Source organism: Frankliniella occidentalis, unplaced genomic scaffold, assembly GCF_000697945.3.
Source record: "Frankliniella occidentalis isolate FOCC.00 unplaced genomic scaffold, Focc_3.1 Scaffold48, whole genome shotgun sequence".
Taxonomy (NCBI): Eukaryota; Metazoa; Arthropoda; class Insecta; order Thysanoptera; family Thripidae; genus Frankliniella; species Frankliniella occidentalis.
The window spans coordinates 1,868,818-1,875,269 of record NW_026267178.1 but is presented as its reverse complement, the minus strand read 5'-3'; positions in this window follow the sequence as shown (position 1 = coordinate 1,875,269).

The window sequence follows — 6,452 nt, the reverse complement described above, 5'->3', positions numbered from 1 at the left end:
CCCCCCCTCTCCAAACTATTTGCCACAGCAATCAGCGGATGACTCGAGGACCGACGAATAGACGGGACGAACGGACAGACGAACGGAAGCGGAAAACATCGTAATGAAACGTCTTGGCCAGCCTATGACTTACACTTCTTACAGTCCACAGAACGCGACGCCGGCTAAGCGTTTCGGATTAGACCGCGGGAATATAAGTCCAGGGGGGGGGGGGTAGGGGCCCCCAGAGAGGAGAGAAGCCCTCAGAACGCCACCACACCGCCACGCACCCCCGCGGCCTCAAGCCTGGTGGTGGTGTTCAAACTCATTCCATAAGTAATGGATTGAATTCATTCATGTGAATGTGTGGTCAGCGGCGCGAGCGGCACTGTAAGTGAAGCGGGGCGGCGGCGGCGCGGCTGGTCAGTTATAGGACTTTGACGTGTAGAGAGAGAGAGAGAGAGGTGGGAGAGGGGGAGGCAGGCGTGAGATAGACAGAGCAACAAAGAGAGAGCCCCCCGCCCCACACTCTCTCTCTCTCTCTCTCTCTCTCTCTCTCTCTCTCTCTCTCTCTCTCTCTCTCTCTCTCTCTCTCTCTCTCTCTCTCTCTCTGTTGACCAAGCGCGCGCCTGTTCATAATGAAGTGGTCATAGTTTGTAGTTGTGGAGTGAACTAATCAAATTGCTCCGCTTGTGTGTGCGTGTGTGTGTGTGAGCGTGTGTTTGACTGGCGCTGTGTGTGTGTGTACGTGTGAGTGTGTTGGACTTTCATTTGCCCCCTCGGTTGCGCATTGTACTGCATTGACTAGACTGGCCAGCAGTAGTGGCCGGGGCGGTCTCCTTTTTCGCGTGGTCAAATACTCAGTTCTGCTGCCGGCCCTTGGCGCCGCCGGGGCCGCAGAACTCCACCCAGACTGTCCGGCTGGCCAAACAATTATTATTTCCGTTCGGAATGTTTACTTTGCGCAGTGCTAGGCGAAGTGAGTGGGTGTGGAAGGGACAAACGATCTCTTTAGGAAAATTATTTCGCCACCATTGGGAATACTATTATTTTGCTACTAAAGGTGTGTATGCTTTTTGGTCATGGACATGAAGGGAGGTCCATTTACTTTACATCCGCAAGGGGAAAAAATGTGTGGGCGTGGGTCCGCACGGTTGCGCCTCTCCGCCTTGGCCCTCCGACCGAGGAGATGAGCCCTTTATAGCGAGCGTGAGTGTGTGTGAGTGTGAATTAGCGATTCACCTTCCGCAGGAAAAATATTGCGCAAAGGAGGGCGGTCAGCTCGCTCTAGCGGCGCCGCGGGGCGGGGCCCGGGTGGGGCGGTACCGCCGTAACTCCCCGGGGCGGCCGTTGCAGTTGCGGGGTCCTGGAGGACCTGGAGCCGGACCGGGCCGGGCCTGACCGCCCCCGCGACGATGAACTCCTCGCGGTGTTTACACTTGGGTGGATTTGTTTTCTCGGACGGGCTGGCCACGCCCCCCGGCCACGCCCCGCCACGCCCCGCCACGCCCCGCCACGCAAAGACTGTGCGAGCGCGGCTGCTGGGGTCAGCCGGGTCCGAACCTTGAGTCTGTATAGCCCCGGGGCGTGGCGGGGCGTGGCATGGCGTGGCGGGGGCATCTCGACGAGATGGCGGACCGGGCGGGCGGGCGGGCAGAAGAACAAGGTGTACTCAGGCGTTGCCGCTGCGCGAAGTCGGTGAAAGATGGCTGCGAAAACAATGCGCGTGGGCGGGGAAGTCCTGACGGCCGGCGGGCTGGCGGGGTGAGAGCAGGGCGGGGTGGGGTCCTGCGGCCTGCAGCACGGCTACACGCTCCGCGGGCTGCGCGACGGAACCATACTTACACCTGTCGGTGTGCGGCGTATCGCATGCAAGTGCACTCCAATATTGTCTTTGTAAATCGGTTGTTTTTCTACATATTGGAACCCCTCTGAATGAAGGCGCTTCTCTTTCTCTCTCTCTCTCTCTCTCTCTCTCTCTCTCTCTCTCTCTCTCTCTCTCCTGCTCTTAGGACAGGAGCAGCCCCTCTCCTCTCCCGCGGCCGGGGCTGCTGGTGCCAAGGTTTTCCTGTCCTTATTAGCTTTCGGGCTCGCTCCTCCCCTCTTTCCCTCCTCCTCCTCCTCCTCTTCCCCGACCGCAGACGGTTGCATTTAAGCCCCCCTCCCCCCATTTTCCCCCGTCTCTCCCTTTTCTGCTCGCATCCCTTCATCATCTCCGCAATATTGGAGTTATTTACGCATACGGCCCGCCGCGCTGACGTCCCGATAAGAAACGCAAACGCGCAAAATCTGCAGGCGGAATCTCATCCTCCGCCGAACCGTGCTGCAGCGCAGCGGCAGCAGCAGATGACCAGACCAGCGGCGCTCGAAATGTTGGCAGCGTTCGCCCGCACGTTTTGCTGCTCGGCTTATCGCCCGAGTATAGCGTTCGGTTCCAAACGGCTGTACGCACAACAGTAATGCCAGAAGATTAAAAATTTTGCGGCATGGGAACTCTTTTCGGAACGTGTTGTGAGTACGTCTTTTTATTTTTTAAAGAGAGACGTCAAAGTCAAACACATAAGTTGTTGTTGTTTTTAGGCTGCACTGGATTTCTTTTTCCAGCAAGTTTGTTTTGAACGTCCCACGACGTTGGCGACGACGGCGCGGAAAGTTATTTGTTGTTTCCGCGCGCGAAGAGATTTGCTGCGCGCCGCGAGTAGTGGGCCGCTCACGTCGTTGCAGTTACGATTATCTTTATATGCAGTCGGACCGCGGGTACGCTACCGTGCGCGGCATTGTGCTTGCTGGGGCCTCACCCCGCCTCGCCCCGCCTCGCCCCGCCCCGCCCAGCTCGCACGGCCGGGCGGCCATCGCTACGTACGTGTGTGTAATGTCGCAATTGATATTTTGCAAACAACCGCGGTGTCGCTGCGGCGAGTATGGACTGAGATTGTAATCTGCAAGGGTCCGCCTCGCCGCCCCGGCTGACGTGCCGGCCTCGGCTTTTGCTCTGCAATGTGTGGGGAACAACATCATCGGGCTTTCGTCGATTCTGTAGAGCCCAACACCCAAACCGCCCCATGGGCTCATGGAGCGACCTCGGGTCTGCCTGGCAAACTCCGATGACTGACAGCTGGAAATTTGGACGAGTTGACGTTTGTTACAGTATAGTGAAGGCAGCGGCAGGAGATGACCTCCCCGCCAAAGGGGTTAATTCAATCAGGGCAATCGATAAACGAAGCGGAAATCCATTCAATCTGAATCAATGAGGAGCGAGGCGATGATCGATCATGCGTAACTTGACAGTTTCGAGTGATCGACATGGGGGCCTCGGGGCGCCGCCGAATTTAAAGTCGGTGCAATGCCATCCTGCGCGCCGACGGCCTGTCTCGATGTTTCGGTCCCTCTGCCACCTGCGTCGTCGTCGTCGTGGCCCTCGCGACCTGAAGACCTCCCCCCGTACCCCGTGCTGCTGCTGCGGGGCCAACGAGGCTCGACTCGACACGGCGAATCGATGCTGATTCCAATAAATAACGCTTGACACGCGTCGTTTAATTTATGCGCTCGAACACTCCTAAACGCACTTCTTTTATAACGCCCTGCGTTTGGTACAAGATCTATGGCCGGGGAGATGTGAAATGTATATCTTTGGTAAAATAAAAAGGAGTGGCTGCTTGGCGTGGTCACAAGGAGGGGAACGCCATAAAATAAAATGGATTCGATATCTCGGTGTGCAAGACAGATTTTTCTGTATTACCTTCGAGATTAATCGGCCTGGGGACGGGGTGTCCGGGCGGCACGAGGTGCGCGGGTATCGACACCGAGTAAATCCCGATATGAATGTGAGTCTTTTCGCGCGGCAGGCCTGCCAACATTCCGCGGGTTACGTCATAACAGTGAGCCCCCCACAAGGCCGCCAACAAACTGCAATATTGAATCTGCGAATCCGGTCGTAAATTCGTTTTGTCAAAAGAATAAAATAAATAGGTTTCACGCGTTGTGATTTTTTTAAAAGTTTTAAAAATCGCGTTTCAAAGAAAATTCGGTTGTTGCAATAGAGCAGCGATACACGTCGCGTATGTGTGACAGAGCGAAGAGTTATCTGTGCGAGGCCCGCCAGCGGCGGGGTGGTTGGGAGGTGAGGGTGAGATTTATTGGGTCCGAATCCCAAATCCGGGGGATTCTTGCCTCGAGAGGGGCGTGCGTCTGATAGAGAAGAGGGGGCTAATCCCAGAAATCACACTCGAGTCACACTCCCCCTCTAAGCCCTCGGCCCAGCCCGGGGCGGGGCTCTGCTAATGGATACCTCCCGCCCGGAATGTCTGCATTTGCACCTCATTTCCACACGCGTAGTAGTGCTTGATGTCTGAGTTCCGATGACAAACGCGCCCGGAGCCCCGCAAGCGACCAAATGGCGATAATTCACATTTTCCCTCACAGACGACTACGCTGGTCCTGGATTGAATTTCTGATGTGTCGCTGTGACTGACTCTCTTGCGCCCCTTCCTCCGTCGTAAATTTATCCCCAACTCATCTTCCGCTCGCCCCGGAGGCCTCGTGACCAAACTTTCTGAAAAAAATAACAATAACAACAATAAAATGATACCGGGACGAATCTCTGCGCGGCAATGAATTATGTACTGTTTTCATATTTTGATTAACTGGCTCCGGTGGTCCCCGGGCCTGGCTGCAGCACGCACTGGACGTGCGGAGCGTCGACAGGGGCGGGGGACAATACCAAAACTTCCACGAATTAGCGCTATCGTGACATCGGCTGGCCGAACCTTCCCATTCCCAGCATCGCACCTCATTTAACGCGGTCTACATTTTTAACGTAAAACTTTTAAGTAGAAAACAAATGAAGAAAGGGGAAGAAAGAAAGATTAGATGATCGAAAAGCAAAATGAGATGAGCAGAGCGAGAAAGAGAGAGGGAGAGACGGAGAGACGGAGAGACGCGTGGAGGTGTGAAGACGGAGAGGGGGAGAGGGCTGGGAGGGTCGCGTGGCGGGGTGCTCTGGAACGACGGCGTTATCTGGACCAATTCGTCACAAAGATTTGTGGTCGGGGTACCCGTCGCGGGGGTAAGAGGGCCGAATGCAGCGCGAGGAAGGACCGCCCGGTACCGCCACGCCCCGCCGCACCAACACGTTCGACAAATCTTCGTTCGTCGTCGGCGACGCGACCAGACCGCGCCTGCCCTGCGCAGGGCCCGTCCATCTTTTATTTGTTGGCCGCCGACGCGGTGCTCGACGCGCCGTGATGCCGTCGACGTCCTCTCTCTCTCTCTCTCTCTCTCTCTCTCTCTCTCTCTCACGCCGTTTGGTGGAAAGGAAGCCCCCCTCTCTCCCCCCTTCCTTTTTTTGGCCGCGCCGCTGCCGTTTTCCGTAGATCCCCCGATAACGGATACAGTGGCTGCGACAAGCCTTGTAAGCGAGACGCCGTCGTCGGGGGCCTCGCCCGCGGTGGCCTCCAGGAGGAGGAGGAGAAGGGCACCGCGTGGTGCTGGAGCAGGCCCGCTGGAGAGCACACACGGTCCAAGTCAGTCAATCGGGGGCAGCGCGCGGCAGTGTCGTCCAGCCAATGATGGATAGACGAGTCATGAAATTCATTGGGCGCCGTCGCCGTCGTCGTCATGCTGCTCTTGAAAAGGCCCCGGCAGCTCGGCGTGCACCGGCGGCACCGCCAGGGTGATGGACTGACGGGCCGCGGGGCCAATAGTGTTTCTAAGGACGCGCCCGGGCCTGGCGATCCTATTGACAAATGGCTGGGGCTACTAATGTGCCGCTGCGCTCTGTCTCTCCGCCCGCCCCCCTCTCTCTCTCTCTGTCTCTTCGTCTCAGATCGATGATCTCTGCCGCAATGACTCCTCTAGCCCGAAGAGAGACAGAGACAGAGAAGGTTTAGAGAGAAGAGGGTAAAGAGCTGCGGTGCACTACCGACGACTCCCTCTCCCGCCATTAGCCGATGTCCGGCTGCACAGGCCAGCCTTGCCGTGTTGTCAGCCGTTAAATGCAAATTGCCCCCTGAAAGACGCCTTTGCCCGCCCCGCCGGCCCCGCCCAGCCCCAGCCGTGCCGCTAGTCAGATCTTGTCCTCTCGTCCCGCAGCTCGCTCATCATTTCTTCCAATTACGGGATCGTGTCGCGGGGAAAACGGTCCGCCGTCCGTCGTGGAAGCTGCAAAGGCAAAGACGAGCAAGGAATCCCCCCTTTTCTGCTTATTCGACTTTCTACCTCCTCTACTATTTTGTTGGCCCGGCAATCTTTTTATTTGTAAAGAAACTTTTTTTTTAATGTCCCATTTTTTTTTGTAAGCGTGGTATTGGAATCGACACCCGCCCGTCTTCATCTGTCTCTCTTGCGCCATGCTTGTACGCCACTGGCTCCAGGAGGCGGTGCTCTCGCTGGAGCTGGATTACAGCAGGGCGCCCACAATGCACAGTGCGTAAACAATGAGAGCGTGATACCGCGGCGGGGGTGGGGGCGGAGGC